We start from the raw sequence: 24,602 nt of genomic DNA, 5'->3' as shown, positions 1-24,602 counted from the left end.
TCATTTTGAGCCCACAGGCCCCTTAACGCCTACCCTGACCCAGGCGTTAAATAGTGGCGCAAATGCGGGGTTTTTTGACCCGCCACCTCCCGGGCGTGATTTTTGCCCAGGAGTATAAATACGACGCATTTGCGTCGCCGTCATTTTTTTAGACGGGAACGCCTTCCTTGCATCTCATTAACGCAAGGAAGGCGTTCACGCAAAAAAATGACGCTCTTTACTCATACTTTGGCGCTAGACGCGTCTAACGCCAAAGTATAAATATGGCGTTAGTTTTGCGCCGAATTTGCGTTGAAAAAAACGACGCTAATTCGGCGCAAACGGAGTATAAATATGCCCCGCAGTGTAGGTCCTCTCCTGTCGAAGATCAGGTATCGAGTGATTGAACAGACAGAAAATGGCGATCACGTCAGCGGCGGTGCGTACCTTCACCGCCGGCGTACATCGTCATTGGCTCCTGGGACTCATAGGGTCCAATGTTAACCAATGCAGCATTGAGCCGCAGTCTTCGACCGCCTACCGCGATGGTGTACAACGCCAGCGCAGTTACCTCACATCCCATTGTCCCACTTTACAGGTCAGGCAGCAGCCATTTCAGGGGCCCACATGGCTTCATTTTCAACTGCGTCACACATACCTAGGCCTAGACTCAACACACATACAGGCCACTTTTTAGATTATGATTGGTGTTCTGTGTAAGCTGTGGGTACGTACCTCTGAGTTGTTTGACTCTGTGCTCGCTGTTGTCCTTCATAGGCACCATCCACTGGGACATGTGATTAGATGGCGGCATCCTCCGGTGTACCGACCGTTGGTGGACCTGTCGACAATGGAGGAAATACATGTGATAATCGCATACAGGCTTGACCGTGCCACAATCCAGGAACTGTGTACCCAGTTGGAGCCAGACCTGATGTCAGCTATCCACCATCCCACAGGAATCCCCCCTCTAGTGCAGGTGCTGTCAGTATCCATTTCCTTGCAAGTGGGTCATTTCAAACAACAGTGGCCATAGCATCAGGGATGTCCCAGCCCATGTTTTCCAACGTGTTGTCCAGATTGTTGTCTGCCCTGCTTAAACACATGCAGAGCTACATCGTTTTCCCTCAGGTGGAGGATTTGCCTACAGTGAAAGGTGATTTCTATGCCCTGGGACATATCCCCAACTTCATAGGTGCCATTGATGGGACACATGTGGCTTTGGTACCCCCCCACAGGAGTGAACAGGTGTACAGAAACCGGAAGAGTTATCATTCGATGAATGTACAGATGGTATGTTTGGCTGACCAGTACATCTCGCATGTGAATGCCAAGTTCCCTGGCTCAGTGCATGACGCCTACATCCTGCGGAATAGCAGTATCCCTTATGTGATGGGTCAACTCCAGAGGCACCGTGTGTGGCTATTAGGTGAGCACATGGAAGCTAGTCAGTGGGAATGGTTGTCTGGGTCTGGGGATATCCCTCCAGGTTAGTGTGTGTCTAACAGTTGTCCCTCGCCATTTGCAGGTGACTCTGGTTACCCCAACCTGTCATGACTACTGACCCAGTGAGGAGTCCCAGGACAAGGGCAGAGGAACGCTACAATGAGGCCCATGGGCGAACTAGGAGGGTGATCGAGCGGACCTTCGGCCTCCTGAAGGCCAGGTTCAGGTGCCACTATATGACAGGTGGATCCCTATTCTACTCACCAAAGAAGGTGTGCCAGATCATCATGGCCTGCTGTATGCTTCACAACTTGGCTTTGCGACGACAGGTGCCTTTTCTGCAGGAGGATGGTCCAGATGGCGGTGTTGTTGCAGCTGTGGAGCCTGTGGACAGTGAAGACGTGGAAGCAGAGGAAGAAGATATGGACAACAGGGACTCAGTGATTCAGCAATATTTCCCGTGAAACACAGGTAAGAATACAAACCTGCCTACTACATGAACTTAAACACTACTACCTCTCTACTGTCTGTTGTTTTCACCCAGTGTATGGTCACTGAATTGTCACTTTCCCTTATGATTTCACAGATGTGGGTCCCACAGTGTGACATCTGCTTTGATTCTTCATGGACTAGAGCTGTGTGACATAGGTATGTTGGCATTACAAGTGAAAGAGCTTTTTGCCACAGTATTCCGAATTCACAGACTGACTCCAGATTGTTTTGTGCTTTAAGGGTGTTTATTTTAGTGCTCAAAATTGGAGGAGGTAGCAAAATGGTGAGGGGTGATGGCGGAGGAATGTCCATGGCAGAGTCCAGTCTATTAGTCTCACAGGTGCATTGCCCAAATGGGCATAGGAAGTGGAGCTGGGGCAGTTTAAGGATGGACTGGGTGACAAAGTGGGACAGTAGGATGACAATCAGGGTGGTCTCATTTCTTGGCGGGGGTCTTGGCATCATTCTCTGTCTTGTTCCTGGATCTCAGGGACCGTTTGCGAGGTGGTTCTCCCTCTGCAGGGGGTGGGATGCTGGTGTGGTGGTCCTGTGGCGGTGCCTCCTGTCCACTAGCGCCGGCGGAGGTGGTGGGCAGTTCATCGTCCAGCCTATTGTCAGGGGGCCCTTGTAGTGCCACAGTGTCCCTCCTGGTGTTGAGTACTTCCTTGAGCACCCCTACAATGGTGCCCAGGGTGGAATTGATGGTTCTGAGTTCCGCCCTGAAGCCCATATACTGTTCCTCCTGCAGGCGCTGGGTCTCCTGAAACTTGGCCAGTACCATTGCCATCGTCTCCTGGGAGTGGTGGTAGGCTCCCATGATGGAGGAGAGGGCCTCGTGGAGAGTGGGTTCCCTGGGCCTGTCCGCCCCCTGTCATACAGCAGCCCTCCCAGTTCCCCTGTGTTCCTGGGCCTCCGTTCCCTGGACCGTGTGCCCACTACCACTGCCCCCAGGTCCTTGTTGTTGTTGGGGTGGTGGGTTAGCCTGGGTTCCCTGTAGTGGTAGACACACTGCTGCTTGACGTGTCCTGGGGACAGAGGTATGGGCCCGCTGGGTGGGTGCTGTGCTGGTGTTTCCAGAGGGGGGAAGCTCTGTGGTGGCCTGTGACTGGCTGTGGGGAACCGACTATCCCGAGGTCCCAGATGGGCCGGGCTGGTCATCTAGATCCAGTTGGACAGAGCTGCTGTCATCACTGTGGGCCTCTTCTGTTGGTGGTGTGGACATGTGTGGACCCTCCTGTCTGGTGACGTTGGGTAGGGGTCCTGCAGGGGTATAAAAGGATGTTTATTACATCTGTGTTTGGCATGGTATGCAATGGGTGGGTGACTGTGTACCCCAGTGCTTGCATCCCTGTGTGGGACCTTGTGTGATGATGGTTTAGGGGGGTGTATGGGGATGTGCAGTGGCCATGCTTTAGTGATGTGTGTCCATGTGTTGTTGTTGCATGCAGGGCTGTGTGTTTTGATGGGTGGGCTGTGATGTAGGGACATTTGTGAGGAGTTAGAGTGATGGTGGTGAGGGTGAGGGTGAGGGTGGGGGTATGTGCTGGCATGCTGGTAGGGTTGGGGATGTAATAGTTAAGATTTGACTTACCAGAGTCCATTCCTCCACCTACTCCTGCGAGGCCCTCAGGATGCAGAATCGCCAAGACCTGCTCCTCCCATGTTGTTAGTTGTGGGGGAGGAGGTGGGGGTCCGCCGCCAGTCTGCTGAACCGCCAGGTGGTGTCTTGAGACCATGGAACGCACCTTCCCCCCGTAGGTAGTTCCACCTCTTCCTGATGTCCTCCCAATTTCTTGGGTGCTGTCCCACTGCGTTGACCCTGTCCACTATTCTTCGCCATAGCTCCATCTTCCTTGCAATTGAGGTGTGCTGCACCTGTGATCCGAATAGCTGTGGCTCTACCCGGATGATTTCCTCCACCATGACCCTGAGCTCCTCCTCCGAGAACCTGGGGTGTCTTTGCCGTGCCATGGGGTGGTGTAGGTGATGTGTGGGGTCGTGTGTGGGGTGATTAGTGTGCTGATATGTAGTGGTGTGTAGTGTGAGGTGCGTGGAAGTTGTGTGGGTGATGGTGTTGTGTGCCTGTGGATTCTAGTATTGTTGATGGTGGTGTCTCTCTCTGGCCTTCGTTCGTGAATTTTGGTCATAGTGGTTTGTGGGTGATGTGGGTGTGTGTTATATTTTGTATTGGGTGTGTGGGAGTGGTGTGTGTATGTGTATCAGGTGTGTGTATTTCGAATTGTCCAATGTGGCTGTGTTTTGTAAGTGTGTGGGAATTTTGAGCGCGGTTGTGTGTACCGCCAATGGAATACCGCGGTTGAAGGACTGTCATTGAAGTGTGGAGGGCGTTTGGAAGAGAGGCGTGTGCCAGGCAAGATCCCCCAACCTGCAGCTATGAAATTCAGCTGGAAGATAGCTTCTAGGGAGAGTTTTGCTGCTTCTATTGCTACTGTCTGGAGGGCTGTTGTTAGTGGCTGGAGTTTCTAAGTTGCTAAGTTCCACCTATATCTTGTTGTAATTCGCTCGTGTCACTTGAGACTTCAATGATCAAGTTGGAAACTCTTTCTTGTCTTACGGGCAGACTTTGATTAGCCTTCTACGACAGTTGTGGTGGGCTCAGGTACTGTTCTTCAGTGTTTGACAAGTCAAATGTTTTCAGGTCTAGTGCCTCGACTAGGGCTTTGTCATTTGTTATGGAGAGTGACTGCAAGCAAGTGTCTTCCATTTTTCCTGTAGATGCATCAATGCAGATGTCCAACCTCTCTTTAGCCTCCTGTGTGGCGTGGCTTGACCGTAACATGGGAGTCAACTGTTGGCATGTTCCGGCAAACACAGGGTCATTGAATGCCTCCGTCAGGTTTCCGAGAGTGATTGGAGACTGAGGCCCTCATTCCGAACATGGTGGGTTGGCCCGCCATGCCGGCATTGGAGGCTGAATCCACCAGCTGGCATGGCGGGCCAACCCGCCACATAATAAACACAGTGTGGGCCGCCATCGGCAGCCCTCACTCACCGCCAGGCTTCTGCCGTCAGGCAGCCTGGCGGTGAGTGGAAACACACTCCGACAGGGTAGCTGCGTTACCCTTTGGATAATGTTTCCATTTCCGCCAGCCTCTGCCAGGGAAAGGCTGGCGGAGGGGGTGCCCCTGCACTGCCCATGCATTTTGCATGGGCAGTGCAGGGGCCCCGATGCAGTGCCCTGTCACGCAGGTCACTGAATGATTTTCGGGCAGTGATCTGCGCGACAGGTGCAGCTGCACCTGCCGCACAGAGGCATTGACCTGGCAATGTCCCGGCCGGGCCTTTCTGTGAGCCGGTGGGCGGAAACAATGTTTCCTCCCGCCGGACCACAGAAATGTTTATTATGTGGCCTGCGGGGTTCAGGGGTCGCTGGTGGTCAGTGTTTTGACTGCCAGTATGAACACGGCAGTTGTTACCGCCATGTTCATAAAGTCCGCCTGAGTGGTGCATAGATTGACTGTCATGTCATGTTGCCGGTCACCTGAACCTGAGCCATGATAAGGGTGCTACACACCTGAAACTTCTTATGCACTGTTGCGTTACTCATATCCCAGGAGCTGTTCGGTTGCTCGCAGACTAAGTTTACATTGTGTCCTACAGTGGTCTGCTCCTCTGAAGTCTCCTGAATGGTTTTTTTTTGGCTCCAAATGCTGGATCGAGTCAGAAAAGTAAAAGTTCTTGGTGAGTTTTTATTGCCTGCTGCATCCTGCCACATCTGTACTGAACCCAATATTTGTGGGACCAATAAGGTTGGAAGGCCCTCAATGTTGTCAAGATTTGAAAAAATGGCAGCAGTTGGATCTTTTAAAAATGCAAACTTATTTATGCTTCCTGGCTTCTTAAAGTAGACCTGAAGAGGAGTAAGAGGCAGTGTCAGTAGGTCGTGTCTGCTGTTTTCTGCTTCCAGTGCAGAACATTTCCCTTTCCTTTGCGCTCTCCTTTGGGGTCTTTGGGTCCTAGTTTTGCCATCCGTAAGGACCCTGACTTGACCAGATCTCATGATGACTTGGGGAATCCGTCTCAGGTTTCTCTGGTAACTTACACTCCACTTGTGCCTAGTATCTTGAGGTTGTTGGAGGCAAATGACAGAGAGATTTTCTGCTCCGGGACAGGAGGTGAGCAGGGCACTCAGGTCACCCACAAGCCACACCCAGACCCAGCTGGGCTGCTTCTGTGTGGACATGTTGCACTCACTCTGTGGTTGTTACCTGGAACAACCAGGCTCACCTCTGATGGATGGGCCAATCGAGAGATCCCCTGTCACAAGGTCTCCTGCTGAATTGTCCTGCCTCCGGGGGAGCAAGAGATGCAATGATGATGCGATGACCGGGGATGAAGGGTGCAGCTCAGGTCTCCTAAACTGCTAGGAACTTACCCAAGTGGTGTAGCAGCAAAACAGGGGACAAGGAGGCAGGAAAGTGGAACGGATAGATACTGACACAGAGCTGAAAGAGGGGGAGGTAAGGGGTGGGGGGACAGGACAGGGCAAGACAGGGAAGTACAGGGTAGAGGACAAAGCAGAGGTCAGGAGGTGTGTGTCTCAAAGCGTGTGGTGCGTGATGAGTGGCAGGTGGCGGGCAGTACGAGGGCAGCAGGTGGGGTTCGAAGAAGAACCAAAGCAAAGGTAAAACAGAGAATAAAACAGAGAGCAAGGCCATTAGTAAAGAGGCACAGAGAGCAAGGGCTACAGTGTGGGAAATATGTGACCCAGGTGAGAGCCTAGGCGCACAGAGCACCGGATGTGTGGTGGACATGGTGGAATACCCACACAACTTGCTCCAACACACTCCAAAAGCACGCTCAAAACCACTAAGCACACCAACCCTGCACACTGCGCTGCTCCACACAGTTCTGCAGAACTGAAAAATTAACCCTCCGCCGACCTCTGCTGACCTTCACCACTCCACTCACCGCACCACACTTTTCTTTTGCCACCACACAACACCACCACCGGACAGATCGTTCAGCCCAGCCAGCCGATGACACCAAACTCCCCAACCCCTCGTCACCCTCTGGAGCCCATCACCCTCCTGATCCCGCACCCCAACCCCACAAATTTCCCCACTCTCCCCACTCACCATGACCGCTGCCTGTCCCGCTCGTGGCACGTTCTGCGTCCTCCTCGCTCCCTCCAAACCATCGTCCAACTCCTCCTCCGTCTCCTCCAGCATCTCCTACGTCCTGGTTTTCAAGCATTTTTGTAGATTTGTTTGGTGTTGTTTAAATGGTTGAAGCTGGAAACGTCTTAGAAACACTGCTTGGGACCATATTCATAAGCACTTCCTGCGAGGCCAGTGTCCTGGACCCACCTGCACCAAGAACTGAACACACCGTGCTGATGTCATATTTATATATGCATATAGTGTATTTTCCATAATTCATTTGTTTTTTTGAGATTTTTTCTAAACACCTAAAACATTACCCTTCTCCCTAAAACCACCCAATAATTCCTATAAAAAAAAGAACCCGTCTCTCACCATCAGGACAGTTCGCGCTCTACGGGCGACGTAAATGCAAAAACCCAGTCCTTATGCAAGGGCATATTTCATGCATTCTGTTTCTACGCAGTATGTTAACCTTTTGCATTGCAGAGCTTTTACTTTGAAAAGTCATTAATGCTGTTTGTAATACATTGTTCATTTGCAAGGCTTGTTTTCAGGATTACAGGGTGCGGTCCTTATTCTAAGACATTCTAGAAGCCTTTCCTGCAGCAGGGTTTGGTGTGGCTCGTGGGCGGGGCTTGGCTCTATATAAGGGAGCCAGCCCAGCTCCACGTTCTCACTATTCAGAGGTCCCGGTGCAGAGCAGCAGCATTTTCCTGAGCTCCTGTCCCAGAGGCCTATCAAGTCATTTGCAGGCCTGCCCTAATTTATTTGGTGATCTTCAAGCAGGGCGGTAAGGCGGAGGTCGGGTTAGGCCCGACTCCGTTTCCAGTGACATTCGAGCTTTGGGCCTAAACATAAAACAGCATGTGCGATTGCTTTCCTGGCATTTGACTCTTGGCATTCAGGTTGGCAGTGTGCGCGATCATTTCATGGCATTTGCATTGTGAAGTTCGAATCGGCAACAGTGTGCGCGATTCATTCCTGCCATTTAACTCTTGGCATTCAGATCGGCAGTGTGCGCAATCATTTCATGGCATTTGCATTGTGCGCGATTCATTTCTGGCATTTAACTCTTGAAGTATAGATGGGCAGTGTGCGCGATCATTTCATGGCATTTGGTTTTTGATGTTCGAATCGTCGACAGTGAGGGCGATTCATTCCAGGCATTTAGCTCTTGAATTACAGATCGACAGTGCCCGCGATCATTTCATTGCATTTGAATCTAGAAGTTCGAATTGGTAACAGTGTGCATGATTCATTCCTGGCGTTATAACTTTTGAAATACAGATCGGCAGAGTGCGCGATCATTTCTAGACATTGAAATCTTGATGTGCAGTTTGATTAAGGTGCATAATAATTCCTGAACATTTGAGTCTTGGAACTCTTAATCAGAGTGTAATGTAGGAGTGTTATTCATGATTCTAGTACAGTTCATTCATGCAGAGAAAACCAGGTGCTCTTTGATTTTTGTTGTAATTCAGTGATTATTCTAAGAACAATTTGGAGAGTGTTCATTGTTCAAAACATGATATGTTAATTCTGGAATGTTCATATGAAACTTTGCATAACCTTTCTTGATTTCCAGGTACCTAGATTCCTGGGGCCTAGTTATAGTGAAGCTTTAGGCATTCAAGTTTTCAGTATAAGTGTTATTTGAAATAAAGCTTATTGAATGTCATGGTGATTAATCTTGCAATTCTGTTGTTTAACTCTTGCATCCACAGGTCTCCTTCCCCGCTGTTACAACACAAAACCCATTCCCCCACTTTGCCATTCTTTAACTCTGTGCTATAATAACTAGTGGAGTTTGGAGCTGCCAAGAGGTGGACATGTTGGGAACAGACGCAAGCCCCGAGGATCTGGTCTCCTTGACACCATCCCTAATGAAAACAACTATGTCCTAAAACTTTACTACACTGCACTAACTTACCTAACACTAACTAGCTAAAAACCCAATAGTAAAACAACTATACACAAGGGCAAGGTATGTAAAACAAAATGGGCCAGCCAGCTCTTCAGGGCTTACAAACGGCAGCCTGGATGACACATAGCATTCCCATAATCTTCTCCTGACGATATTCTATTGTTGCCATCGTAAGATTCATATTTGCTATCCCCTGGTGCATGTCCTTCTGAAATATGGCCCACTGTGCCAGTCCTGGTTGCTGTGCTGGGTCAGGGGCAGTCGGTGGTGCTGTTGACGTAGATGGGCCTGTCCCTGTAGGCCCACCACTATTGGCGGCCCGAGACTTGCCATGGTGTTGTTGGGTGGAGGTGTCCTGATCCCTTGTGGATGCCCCTTGGGTAAAGGCACTCCATGACCCTGATGCCTGTTCATGCTTGTACATTTTGCCCATCTTCCTGAAAGTTTTCTTCACTTGGCATATGTAAGTGTACCTGTCCTGCCTCTTTTCGAAGGCACGCCTCAGAGATAGGCTCATGTTTCCTGAGAAAAATACATGTCAGACAAAGGTTTATTTAGTAAATGAACATCAAGCATGTCATGTAAACACAATTTGTAGTCACCACATGATGCACATCACATATCACAAGAACATCTGGAAGGGCAAGCTGAACATATATCTGCTCAGTACCCATCTTCTCCATATCAATTTCGCTCAAGGTACCAAGTTGAAGCTACTGTTACACACTAGCAATGCCCCATCTAAAGACATTGGTGAATGGCCATGTCGCCATTGACAATGGTTATGAAAAATGTTTCAGTGTGACCATGGCAGGGCACCTCCAACATGTTGCATTGCTCATCAATGTCAAATTTTGCATACTGTATTGCCTTTGGATCTGTTGTCATTTTACAAAGTCATCTGAGCAAGGATTGTGAGTCAGATGACGTGTTGAAGAACATTATGGGCCTGATCTGGCAAGGACACATATCTGGACAGATTGCGACATGAAATCTAAATGAGGCAGATATCATATGTGAGTATGAAGGGTGAATAGTTCACTCACATCACACAGAGATGCATGAAACTCCCCCTATAGCCTCTCATGTCAGTACATGTTGGACCTTGCCATGACTCCTAGCATACTCCCCGAGCAACTGGATGGGTACCATTATGCAGCCCATTGCCTCTACATATGTATCCACAATTTATGTCACCTTGCTGCAAACCAGCACGTAGCTCAGCCATCTGATTGGTGGGTGTGTGCATGCCGTACATTGCACCTGCACAGGGATCTTGGAACAGCAATGGCAAACGCAGATCATTGTTGGAACCTGCTTTCATTATATCCTGTAGACTTTCAGGGCCAGCACTAACTGAAGATGATTTGGGAGTTTGTATGGCATTTTACACTGTCGTATGGACACCCCTTTAGTCTAACATACATTTCCCGATCTCTGATGCTGACAGGAGATAGCAATGTTGGTACATAGGACGTCAAGTATGTGGCATCACAACTCATGCGTAGGCAAATCAACATCAATTCCAAGTGTGTCATGTTGACTACTGTCCTGATCATCATAGGACCTGTATCACATGGTTTTCAGTCCTGGGAATACATGATTTACTATGGTGTTCCTGTGGCACACACACAGAAACATGTTTTGAGAACCCCACATTGCCAGCCTGCATGGATGTGTTGGACCCTGTACCTCTGTCCCATGTTCTTATTGTCAGCACTGTCTTGTGAATCAGACACTATGGGCCCCCCTTAGTATGCCCTACCCGCACACTTTCATTGCCTTGTAAATATGGGCCCCTTTTATGCATGAAACTGTGTAAAGGGGGCATTCCATGGGTGTTGCTGGGTGTGTTCCCATGAAAAACCCATGGAATGATATGGAATCTGACACATTCCCAGATTTAGCAAGTCTGGAAATGCATCATATTCGCATGCAACCTCTAAGGTGGCGTAGAAGTCATGCAACGTGGAGATATCTCTTCATTTTTTCCCTTTTTTCTTCCCGTCTATGTCTGCTGCAAAACACAGACACCTCTTGTGATAGCTTATGTGCAGGAAGGTGTCCATTCTTGCACAAAACCATTTATCCCTACAAAGCAGGCATAATTGCAGCATGGTGTAAGAGTGACTGTGTTGGCGCTAGGCCCCAATTTGTGCCCAAGCACAGGGTGAGAGCATATCTTTTAGATAAGCAGCATTTCTGCCCTTTCTCAATGGTGTGGGGCAGCACAGCAATACCCCACTGTGCCAGACTGCCCCACAGGGCTTAGAAATAAGCCTCCAAGTATCATCAGACATGGATTGCACTGTGAAATATAACAGCCCATCTGTGCATATGAAAAGCTTCACGCATGTATCCAGGGGCTTATGTACAAGCCCCTTGTGCCGCTGGTGCACCACTTTTCCCATAGAAAAAGGGACATATTGGTAGCGCAAGGGGCTTGCAAATAAGCCCCCCAGTGCCCTGCCATGTTCACTCATGAGTCTGCTACCACATATGTTCACAGATCCTGGCACTGAGGTCATTTATCCTTGTCTATACCAGCAAATTAGTGGCCTCTCAACAATGACAATCAGAACCTCCTTGACACAAGTCAGAGGTAAATGCACATCTAGGTGTGAACCGAGCCATTTCTGTCCATACTCATGGATAGCATATTGAGTTTGACTTTGAGTACATGCACTTTGTACAAGGCATTACACACAGCATATAACCTCACACATAATCCTTGCACTAGCTATTACATATACAGGATGACACTCACTGGTAGCATCAGGGTCTTTGAAGCTGTCCACCTCAGCTCTTGTGTATGAGTGGGGTCCACCTGCAAGAAATAACACAAGACCTACCACTGTGAATGTTGCACAATGAACACTGTGGTCAAATAATGCACATTACACATGACTTGCAAATAGCCATAAAAGCCTAATGGTTCTGACAATTAAAATGTCTCAGTATCATACATTGGTAGGGCAGACTGAGATGTACACATATGTAATGGTACCATACATATATGTCTCAGGTACATTGATTATGGCTTTCAAATGACTTACTACTCAAAGACTTTTCAAGGCAAGATGAGTACAATGCACTAAGCGCCATTACCCAGAGCACATACTCAGCCATGACCCCCAATAGTCCTGCATCACTCTTATCATCACATGCCCCTAAGAATGCAAAATACAACAGTAGTTAGCCTTGTCCCCTCATTTGACAGACATGCTTGGATGTCATTGCTGCATGGCCAAAGACAACGCACATACGTTTTCTCCATCACCCCAACACTATTTTTTTTTTTCTGCTACAAATGTGTGTGGGACATATACATGTGTTTGGCATTCCACATGTTAGGATTATGTACAGAGTCAAATACATCTTGCCTCATCCACTGAAGTGTCTCAAAATTGCATTGGTAATGGTAAGGGACATCGCCCAGGGCGACACATGTTGACATGTGCATGGACAGCAGGCCTTGTTTTGGAAAGGTGCACACAACTTCGGGCAGCACATGAGCTGACATGCACCATGGTGCTAACAGGAAAGTGTCCGACAGGTACGCTAGGTACACTGTTCATCGTGGGCTCAGGACTGCCCAGTATTCGGATACCTTTGTGTTAATCTTAGTCTGTGACATGTCTTATTTGGTGTGTCCTGACATGTGAGATCTGACATTTGTCAGCCACTGACAACATGGCCCACAACTAGCTAGCCAAGTGTGACCCTACACCACCAGAGCAACATGTCTGGTGAGTTTCTGTGGCACAATATGCTTTGCCAGGAGCACAAGGCTGGTAATGCACTAGAGTAATACATCACCTCAGGGGGAGCATCAAAGTGGTATAATGAGAATTAAATACTTTATTTATCCACTTCCTATGTATGCTGCTGTCTACAAAGCTCAACACCATTGATGATTGTGTATGGGCAGGAAGGTGTCCCTTCCTGAACATGTACACTTATTCCTGGCACCTATGTACCCTTGCACCATGGAACAAGGGTGCCTGCATTGGGGATCATCAGCATTTTGTGGGTAGGCACAGGGGACAAGGACAGGAATGTGCCCTATGTAATGCTAATGGTGCTTGCTGCCCTGTGTCCTAGCTTAGTAAAGGAGGGACTATGAGCACCAAACATCTAATATCAAATGCCATACAGGAATCCCTCACAAAGATTGTGTACTTACCGACTGTCTCACTGACCTCGAGCCCGAAGTAATCCAGGAGGTCCCACTCGTGACACGTCTGCCGACCGATGCTTCTGATGGTGGGCAACCCAGTCACCTCAAAGATCCTCTGCATGTGGAACTGGACCTTACCCCAGTACAGCTTCCATGCCTTGATCCGGTAGCCTTGGATGATGTGGCCACCCATGGCCAGCATGTTGGGGAGGTTGTGGATGACTAGCCAGACAAAGCCACCCAGCTCCTCTGACCTCATCCCACCGACCCTTGCCTCCCCTGAGATGTCCCCACCCAAATCCAAAATGACCCTAATATCAAAAAAGTACCTCAAATTACCCCAACTACCCCAAGGACGAACATCCGACAATACGCACGTAAAACAATACAAATGGACAGGAACAAACAGATGTCAGGGACACAGCAGAGACAGAAGACAGCACAAAATACTCCTCCAACAGCACTCCTCTACATAACTCCAACGACACACCACCTTTCTCAACCACAGAGAAAAAGACAGTGATTGTAAGTGAAAAGAAAGTGAAAGTACCTTTTCAGTTCCTGGAATGCAACATGGCTGACTCACTGCATCTCTTCCTCGGCTGATGCGGCACATTTTCGGTTAATGTGTTGTTTGTTTGACACGCCACACCTATGCGTGGATTTTGGAGGATGCATGATGAACCAGAAAGACGCGTGACACGTGCAGGGAATGCATACATTTTTTGCATACACAATGGCTGGAAATTACATGCATTGGGCAAAGCGTTAATTTTTTGATGCAAGGGTTGCAAGAAATATATATGTGTATGGTGTCTAGTGGGAATAATTTTCCTAGACATATGGGTTGCTGTGTTGCCTGTGAATAGTTGTTACACACACTCCTCTCTTTTCATGTGTCCAATGTATGTTTTGTAATTGTACATGGGTGTAAATACATGCATTACATTGATCAGACCACGCGTAGGCCACATTTCCTATGCTTTGTGGCCAACACACCATCAGGAAGTTGCCCCATATGCCAACTATGTTTTGGCACCTGAGTCCATTGCTTCATTTGTCCCCAGGGATGCCATGCACTAGCCTTGAAATATGAGCCACACACCCACATTTAGAACAGCACAGGCGTTGGATAATATGTGTTGTGTCCCAAAGTACAGGCAGCATGTTGTCAAGCAAGAGGGGAGGGGGGTTTACAGTGTCTGGTCCAGGCAAGTGCTGTGATACTTAGAAAAAACATGTGTATAGATATGTGAATGTTGCCATCTGATCATGTTACACCCATCCAGGGGGCCTCCCATCAGGGGACACACTACCAGTTTGTCACCAGATATTGCATATGCTCCTATTACCATATTTGACATGCAGCGAACAGTCAAAACTGTTCTGCCTTATTATCTACTAGGGACTCATAGGTAGTTGAATTCAACCTTGCCCTATTATCTACTAGGGACTTCTAGGTAGCTGGAGTCACCCTTGCACTATAATCTTCTAGGGAATTATAGGTAGTTGGAGAAAACCTTGCCATATTATCTACTACGGACTTATAGGTAGTTGGATTCAACCTTGCCCTAATATCTACTAGAGACTTACAGGAGTCTGTCAGTGGCAATTGTGCTTGTGCCAATGTAGCATAATCCTTTTATTCAGAGTGGTGGCTCTAGGCCTGGGTAGCAGACTAAGGGTAAAGCCAGGGTCAGTCCACACCATTTTCAGTGACTCACAATGTGCAGTATGCGCAAACTGGATTACTTTCTTACACTGTGACTGGGCAGGTCATTTGGCTACACACTGGTTGTGATGCTATGTGTTATCTTACATAGGTGAAATCTTTCTTGTCATCATGCTCTTCTGACACTGTATGAGTCACTCATGTATGCATCGCACACTAGACTAAACATTGCAGGCTCAGCAATGTTGCTGCTATTGATATTACATTTTGTGCTTGCTCCCCATCATCAACAAATTCATCGTTCAGTTGTTCCTGCTCCTCGCGGTCACTAGGCCATGGGAGATTATGGCCTGCACATATGTCTGGCAATATGCAGCACAGTATTAGTGGTTCAATTGCTATTAGTGAAAGTATGGTAAATGGTCCCACAACCTATTGTGACTCCAGGAGTAATACTGGTGTTTTCTGGGAGCCCTCTCCACAATGTAGCAGACCCTGTTAAGACCATGATTTAGACTCTGCTGTGCTTACCTGTGGCTGTGTTTGTGAGGAGTAGTCATCCACAGCTACATACAATATCCTTTGGCAGCTGCACAGTGAGCAGGGGTGGTTTGGGGGGATGCTCTTTACAGCTAATGGACCCACACCTATGAACAAGTCATTCTGTGTCATGATGTACTCAGACCCACAGCCAACGGTATGAGTCATGCAATGACATTGATTGGCATACAAGCAAGATGACCACAGATTTCTGGGACATTGTGCTATACATATAGATGCACTGTCCTCTGTGATACACTTACTATTTGTCATACATGTAAGTGCAAAAGATGTGGATGTTGTGAGTTGTCAGCAGTGTTATGAATCTTTTCCCCATTGATTTGACACATATTTCACACTGATCGATTGTTGCAGTACCTTGCTCATATTTACAGACCATGGTATACAGTGTTGCCTGATGCATCATGTAGTGATTCCTATATATCTGTATACCTTGTGGAATAACAGTTCACTTGCAGATATGAGTGTTTTCAGTCAAACAGGTTTGTTTGGCAGGCAATTCAAACATCACACACCATGCTTTTCTGAGCTCTGTGCAGTGTGTCTCATACTTAGTGGATAACAACAGTGTTCACAGTAGATTGACAACTCTTGGCGCCTATTCATGGTTTCCTGGATATTGTTTTTGGGGGAAATAGGACTGTCACAAGCACTCCGAGACATATGTTGCATAGGATGATTTATTTACATGTTTGGCAGTCATGCCTTATTCCACATCTATTTATGAAAAAAAATGCTGGACAATATGAGTTCATCTCCATGCCCCAGCAGCAGTATTGTGTATGTCTGGGTGATTTGCGTGGCCATCATCATCCTCTTCCCAGGAAGCTTCCTTCTCCTCAACACAGGACACATTTGTTTTCACCAGATATTGTGCAGTATGGCACATGCCAGGATCATCTTACATACTAAGGGTGGTGAATAAAGCAGTCGGCCATCTGATACATCCAAGCAGTAGAAGCAGAATGTTAACAAGCCAAATGACCTCTTAATAATGTTCTAGGTCCTGATATGTGCCTGGTTATATGCTCTCTCTGTGTCTGTTTGGGGATTAGCAAAACGGGTCATCACCCATGGCTGTATGCTGTAACCTTGGTCAGCTGAAATGTTACATGAAAAAAGAAGTGTCTGCTTTTGTTTACTGCATTTGCAAACATCCTTCCCATGTGTGTCATATGTATATGTATTGCCATGCACTTCAGCCAATTATGACGACATGATATATAGTCATGCCAGTGTGGTGCAATTTCCAGGGGTCTGTTCAATCTTCTGTATGTGAGGTCAAATGCAGTGCAGGGGCAGATGGATCATAATAATCATCTTCCTGACTATCATATTTGTGCAGCAGGGTTGGATGGTGTCTGATTCCCATCACTCTAGTCCACTCAATGTTTTGTGTTGCTACTACAACTGTAATATGACAGATTGTGACTGGAAATCTTTTTTGTTGGTCCAGCCTAGGTTGTTGGTGACATGCCAGACATGGCTGACACTGACACATGTATGGGCCCCTTCTCTTCCAGAGATATTGGAATTGCCCAACATTACATTTGCCCATGCATCTGATTGGCCCACATTGTCCATGACAGTTGACATGATGCCATCCACACAGTATGCCTTCAGACATCCCAAATGAGTGACCAGATGTGACAACTGCTATTTCCCAATCCATGTTTGCATGTCACAGTGTAGTGACATTGTGTACAGATGCGAGGGAATTGTTCCCAACTTGTGCACACAACATATGAATCCTGCAGATTTGTGGGCATTAATCTGCAGTCCAGCTACACAAAGTCCTGCACTGTACTGCATCTCTAAGAATGGGAACTGGTAAACAATACTTAGGGCCTTCTGCCAATTTGGGGTCCATACAACTGGACGTACACATAAGTTGCCTAGAGAGTACACATTCACACTTGCATTAGGGGTTGTAGGTGTACCTCTTTTCAGAACGTATTTTGTTTATGCGTGAGCACCTTCCAGCCAAGGTTGCTGCCTCGATAACATGGCGAGTGATGTCCGTGTGTAGCATTACAGTTTACACATGTGAGGTGTGAGCTATTCGACATAGCAATGGATATTTGTACAGTTACATGTAACATTTGTACAGTTACATGTGACCTGGAAAGGTTTGCGCTCCCATTGGCTGATACTTCTGTGATAAGATTGCACAGGGTATGGCCGTTGGTTTGTCATCTGGCAACTAGGGCCTCATTGACGTGGCCCATGGCACACAGCAGCGCAGCAAATGCCTTTCTGTGCTCCCATGCGCCACAGGGGAGAGCCAGGATTACTCCATAATGACAAGATATGGCATCTTTCTGTACTCTCCCTCTGCACTGATGCACAAATTGCTGCCTAGTGCCAGTGCACACAGCCTTGGAACATGGTGCAAGGGTGCATGCATTGTGGGGATGATTGTTGTTTGTGCAGGAGAGAACAGCTTCCTGCACACAAAAAATCACGAGAAGTGATTACCTTTTTCTTTTTGTGCTGCAGAAGAGGATGATACCGGGAGTGATAGGGATATTGCTCCCCATTGGATCACTCTTACGCCACCCCTGAGAAGGTGTAAGATTGTGATACATTCCCAGACAAGTAAAGCTGTGACTACGTCAGGTACCTTTATCTTCCTTGGGTCTTGCATGGGTATTCTCCAAGCAACACCCATGGAACGGCCCTTCACACAGTGTTATTTACATACGTTATCTATATTTACAAGGCCATGAAAAGCCAACCAAGGTGGCTTGGCATGGCTTTGTAAATATGGACAGGCACACTGTGCCAGCGGAGCATCCAACAAATGTTGCTCTGGTGGCACAGAATGGCACAAGGATAGGGTAACTGGGGATCCAAATCCCTGATGTTTGAGGCATGACAGGGCTGATGTCCCCTGTGTGTTGAATGTGACCACCCCCGGATAGATAGTGCACCTCCCTTGCAAACAGAGATGTAGAGCAGATTTAATATCTGACATGCATGGCTGTGTGCCGTTCCATCATGCAACGTATGCAAAAATGACTTGACACGTCTTCACCTGTATGTCAGGGTGAGTTGCATCAGAACTGTGTACAAAGGCATTTTGCAAATATGTGTGACAGGCCTCATTGTGCAGTCCCTATCTCTGTTGGCAGACAGTGATCTGTGTATTGTGTTCCCCATATGTATTTGTTCCTGTGTCTGTTAGGTACTTGCTATATGCTTGCCTTATCTCGAGACGGGCCACTCAACTGAAAGCAGGATGTCTGCAGGGGCGATGGTATGCTCCCCGACCTCATGGAACACCTCTCTGCACTTCCTGGTGGACACAGAAACCCTGGCAGGTGTCCCAAAAGGAAAGGGGGAGTGGAAGAGAAAGAGACAAAACGCTGCCACATCTTGCCGTTCCAGCCAGGCACCCTGTATCTTCGAGCGGCAGGTCATTGTTGACAGAGTGATAGTAGAGTTAGTGCACTCAACTTCCTTGAAACTGAATCTCTCTTTCTGATATGGGCACAGGAGCGGTAGAAGAACACCAGGCTGCTGCAGCACTTTTCATGGATAATAATAACTGTTGGCACAATTACTAACACTGCATTACCAAAAACCCAAACTGAGTACCATAACAATAAGTATTGCAACACTAGTGCTGGCTTCATAGAGATTCACTATTGCACACTACAATTAGAATTGTGGTTGCCCTTATCATGGACAAAAAAGATAAACAAAGGCATTAATTATATCACGTATAACTTTCCTGCATGCATATGGTTAAACTAAAAGGAACAAAAACAATCCAAGAAATACAAATGTCCACTCTGGGTTTAAACAGTTAGGATGGCACAGTTTGGTTTGGGTTTACTGTGTGTGTGAAAAACCTTTCAAAAGCAAATTCCTCAAACCTGAAACACAGGCATGAATGACACAATTTAAATCCAAGAGTTATGCTATGAAAGAAAGAAAAGTCACGTAAATGGTCTTTTAAAATGAAATTGTCACTTTTTGTAGTACTTGAGCTCAAGCAGATTTCCTGAAGCACATTAGGCAAGTAACTACAATAATAATGTAGAATGTTCAGAAATGCATTTGTCTCTTCAGGATAAGCACTCTGCCAAAATACGAGGTCTGAAATACACCAGTTGTTCTATGAAAGCGTGACGCTCAAAGAACAAACTCCCTGGAGAATACTAGTCACTTAGCTGCAGTCTTTTCCGGAGTGCTGGAGGAATGCCTGGTGTCAGCTGGTACAGGAACGAAGAAAAGGATTGCCTCAAAAGTCCTGAATATGAGGACGACAGCAGGGGCTGGACTGCCAAATCAGATGCTGCGATCAGGATGCAAAACAAAGCCAAGCAGGGAGGCATGCTTCACTCTGCTATTTATAGCCAATCAAGAAAGCATTTAAGTTTCCACATGTGGATGAGTCACACCCAATTAGAAGCACATGTGTACTCCACCCCCAATTAGAAGCACATGTATACACCTGCTCACATTAGCAAACAAGCATTGGTAAAACAAGCATTGATAAAACCAATTGTGTAACACAGCATATTATGTTCACTTAGAACCATGAAGGTTTAACAAAGAACAGAGATATGATTTAACCCTAATCCCTGGGGATGCCCTCAAATAACACACGAGGCACCTTGGGGATTCCTGACACCTATAATTCAAGGAGGCCATTCATGTATTGTCCATCCTGAAACCTCTGGTTGATGATTGAGTTTCTGAAGATGATTGAGTCGAGTGTTGTAATTTAATAGCGATTAGATTAAGCATTAGCAGAAGACATCTTGTATTTAGCAACTATTGTGAACATTTCACGGAATCCATTTGGTATTCATGGCAGCCATTTTCTCTGCCATGTGCTCTGTCCTATCTTTCTGTTAACTACTCTTGAAAATCTGTCTAGTGACAAGTTATATTTAGCATCTCCCACTTTCGCACATGCCCAGTAAGATCTGCAGCTGTTAGTAATCAGTAACAGACAGTAATGTGTCAACTAGTCCTTGAAAACTGTTAGCCCCTCCTACCTGTCGACTGTGCATTTCCATATGACCTTATATGTATGTAAGTCTTGCTTCTATAATTGTACCACCTTCTTTTAGCCCCTGCGTGGGTATAAAAGGACCATGCTCTCTTAGTTCATTGTGCTACTTCAAACATTACCGAAGGGTGCTGTTTGAACTGTAGTACCACCTCATGCGGTTTAATAAACTTTGGGGGTCATTACAACCCTGGCGGATGGTGTTAAAGCGGCGGTAAGACCACCAGCAGGCCGGCGGTAAAATTTTGCAATTATGACCGTGGCGGAAACCGCCAACAAAGACAGCCACTTTAACACTCAGACCGCCACGGCGGTACAGACAAACAGCGCAGCGGTCACCGCCAACAGACAGGCGGGAGACAATGTACCGGCCACACTATTATGACAGGCAAATCCGCCACCTTTTGCGGGGCGGATTCACCGCGGATAAAAACACGGCGGAAACAGGAATTTCGAATGAAAAACGCTCACCTCTACACACTCCATGAGGAAGGAGGACAGCATGAAGCCGGAACTTCATATTCTCCCTGCGCTAGTATTCCTGCTCTTCTACAAGGAGCACCAACACCGGCGGTGAAGACCACGGTGAGTACTGCACCTATGACATAGGGGAGGGGGGAGGCAAAAAACAGGGACACACACACTCAACACCCCAACACCCACCCCAACCCTCACCCACTACAACACACACACCAATGCATATCTATACATTACAGTAACACCCCCTAAACCCCACCGGAAGAATGCAAAGACCAAAGGAAATGAGTGTAACTATTGTCATATATAAAAAATCAGTAAGCAAAAAAATAAATGTAAAAAAAAATATATATATATATATATATATATATATATATATACACTATAAACAAAATATACACCACGATTAGTAGTCCAGGTTTTGCACCATTCATAGTCCGTGGACTACTGGGCCCAAAATGCATGGGCGAGGCCCACGCAAGATACCCGAACATGACAGAGAGAACACTGCAGGGGCATCAGATAGAAATACAACAGGCACCTCAGGGGGAAGGGAAGGGGGAGCACCTCAGCCGGAGGAGTGCACAACGCCAGATCCACGAGGGGGCACCATGCCCACTGTTCAATCCTGGGGAGTGCAAAGCCACAGTCTCTCAAGTCTCTACAGTGGGTGGGTTGCCCACTGATCAATCCTGGGGAGTGCAAAGCTACAGTCTCTCAAGTCTCAACAGTGGGTGGGTTGCCCACTGATCAATCCTGGGGAGTGCAAAGCCACAGTCTCTCAAGTCTCTACAGTGGGTGGGTTGCCCACTGATCAATCCTGGGGAGTGCAAAGCCACAGTCTCTCAAGTGGATTACATTCTCCACTGGTTCTGGAGGGGGACTGGTGCCCAGAGTGCTTCCTCCTGTGAAGGACAGAGGTAGTGGATGCATGTCTCCACTGGTTCTGGAGGGGGACTGGTGCTCAGAGTGCTTCATCCTGTGCAGGACAGACGGAGTGGATGCATGTCTCCACTGGTTCTGGAGGGGGACTGGTGCTCAGAGTGCAGCACCCACCCTGTGAGGGTCCCAATTGCGTCACTGCCCCTGCCGCTCATGGGCTAGCGGTGCTTGCCTTGGCGGTCTTTGCCCTGTTCGGCAGTGCTTGCCCTGTTCAGCGGTGCTTGAGTTGGCGGTCTCTGACCTGTTCAGCGGTGCTTGCCATGGCGGTCTTTGCCCTGTTCAGCGTTGCTTGCCCTGTTCAGCGGTCCTTGCCCTGTTCAGCGGTCCTTGCCCTTTTCAGCGGTGCTTGAGTTGGCGGTCTCTGACCTGTTCAGCGGTGCTTGCCATGGCGGTCTTTGCCCTGTTCAGCGGTGCTTGCCCTGTTCGGCGGTGCTTGCCCTGTTCAGCAGTCCTGGTCCTGTTCAGCGGTCCTTGCCCTGTTCAGTGGTGCTTGAGTTGGCGGTCTCTGACCTGTTCAACGGTGCTTGCCATGGCGGTCTTTGCCCTGTTCAGCGGTGCTTGCCCTGTTCAGCGGTCCTTGCCCTGTTCAGCGGTTCATGCCCTGTTCAGCGGTGCTTGAGTTGGCGGTCTCTGACCGGTTCAGCGGTGCTTGCCATGGCGGTCTTTGCCCTGTTCAGCGGTCCTTGCCCTGTTCAGTGGTGCTTGAGTTGGCGGTCTCTGACCTGTTCAGCGGTGCTTGCCATGGCAGTCTTTGCCCTGTTCAGCGGTGCTTGCCCTGTTCAGCGGTGCTTGCCCTGGCGGTCCGTCATTGCCCAGCTGGGCTGTGGCTGGCGGTCCTTCATGGGTCAGATGGGCTGTGGCTGGCGGGGTCCTCATGGGCAGCTGGGCTGTGGCTTGCGGGGCCCTCCTGGGCAGCTGGGCTGTGGCTTGCGGGCCCTACTTGGCAGCTGGGCTGTGGCTGGCGGTGGCCTCCTGGGCAGCTGGGCTGGTGGTGACCTCCTGGGCAGCGACGATGGGGCTGGTGGTGGCCTCCTGGGCAGTGACGATGGGGCTGGCGGTGGCCTCCTGGGCAGTGATGATGGGGCTGGCGGTGGCCTCCTGGGTAGCGACGATGGGGCTGGCGGTGGCCTCCTGGCCAGTGGGGATGATGTTGGTCTTCTCTGCCGTGCTGCTCCTCCCAGACTTTGCAGGTTTCTTTTGCCCCTTCCCCACCTTGGGAGGAGTCACAGCTGAGTCCACACTCCCCCCGGGACCCCTGTGAGTGGCTTGGCTGGCTGGAGTCTTCCCCCTCTCCCGCCGGGCACTGGCCAACTTCTGGTGCTTCACAGGGGGGGGACTGGCTGTGCTGTGGCTCTGTGACAGACTGGCTGGCCTGGTGGCCGGTGCACTCCACATACCTGTGACAACAGGCTTCACTGGTCCCAGAGATTTTTTGGCTGAGGTGCTAGTACGGGACCTATGAGTTGGACGGTGGGGGGGGTGGTGGCAAATAGATTAAGGGGGGGACAGGAAAAGTTGTTTGGAGACACTGGGACGGGTAGCTGGAGGGGGTTTGGGAGTGGAGGAAGAGGTGGTGGTTGTAGGAGGTGTACGTTTTGTGGCTTTGGGTGCAGGTGCATGCGCTGGAGGCTGTTGTGAGGTGGATGTATGTTGGGTGGGGGGGTGCCTGCATTTGTGTATCTTCGGTTGGGGCGTCACAGACACACTGGGAGAGGACACGGGACGTGTAAATGGTAGTGGGGGTGGTGAGTGCACGTGAGCGGGGTGTGGTGGTGCGGGACGTAGTGGCTGTAGTGGTAGTTCATGCAGGTGTGAGTGTAGACGACACTGGGAGGGAGGGGGGAGCCGAGGAGGAGATGGACACAGTAGAGGCAGTGGATGTTGGTGTGTCTGCATGTGTGTGATGCTTGCGTGAGTGCCTGTGGGATGTGTGGTGCTTATGTTTGCCTGAGCTTCCCTTGTGTGGTGAGGTGTGAGCAGGCTGGTCTGATGGTGTGCTTGGGATAGGCAGAGGTACAGGGGATTGGGTCTGGGTGGAGGATGTTGGAGGGGGGAGGCTAGACACAGGGACAATGTCTGCCATCAGTGCTGAGGCCAGAGTTTGAACGGTTCGATGAAGGGCATCCTGACCAGAATGAATGCCCTCCAGGAATGCATTTGTGTGTTGCAACTCCCTTTCTACACCCTGGATGGCATCCAAAATGGTAGACTGCCCAACAGTGAGGGACCTGAGGAGGTCAATGGCCTCCTCACTGAGGGCAGCAGAGGTGACAGGGTCAGGGGCTGAGATGCCTGGGGCAAAGGTGATGCCAACCCTCCTGGGTGAGCAGGCACGGGGCAAAGGCTGAGGGGCTGCTGGGAGAGCGGTGCTGGTAGTGGGGGTGGCGGCTGTACCTGTAGTAGTGGGGGGCACAGATGTTGCCGCCACCACAAGGGAGCTCCCATCGGAGGACGAGTCCGTGTCGCTGGTTGCAGATCTTGTGACCACCGTGATGCTCCCCTCGCCCTCCGTCCCACTGGTGTATTCATAGTCCGTAGTGTGGGCCTCCATGCCCATGTGGGATGCAGCTCCCTCGTGCTCCGGTGCCACTGCACCTCCGCCTGATTATGCTAATGTACACAAGAACAGGGAGACCGCAAAAAAAGGGGAGGGAACAGAAGAAAGACAGGTTGAGTGCATGGCTTACCGCTACCGTTGGAGGACAAGACAGACACAGCAGCCCCCTGCACTACGTTGCGCTGTTGGGCTCTACAGTGCAATTACTGGGAAATGGCCT

The sequence above is a fragment of the Pleurodeles waltl genome, chromosome 11, assembly GCF_031143425.1.
Source record: "Pleurodeles waltl isolate 20211129_DDA chromosome 11, aPleWal1.hap1.20221129, whole genome shotgun sequence".
NCBI classification, from domain to species: domain Eukaryota; kingdom Metazoa; phylum Chordata; class Amphibia; order Caudata; family Salamandridae; genus Pleurodeles; species Pleurodeles waltl.
The sequence above is the reverse complement of the archived record's forward strand: the minus strand, read 5'-3'. Positions refer to the sequence as shown.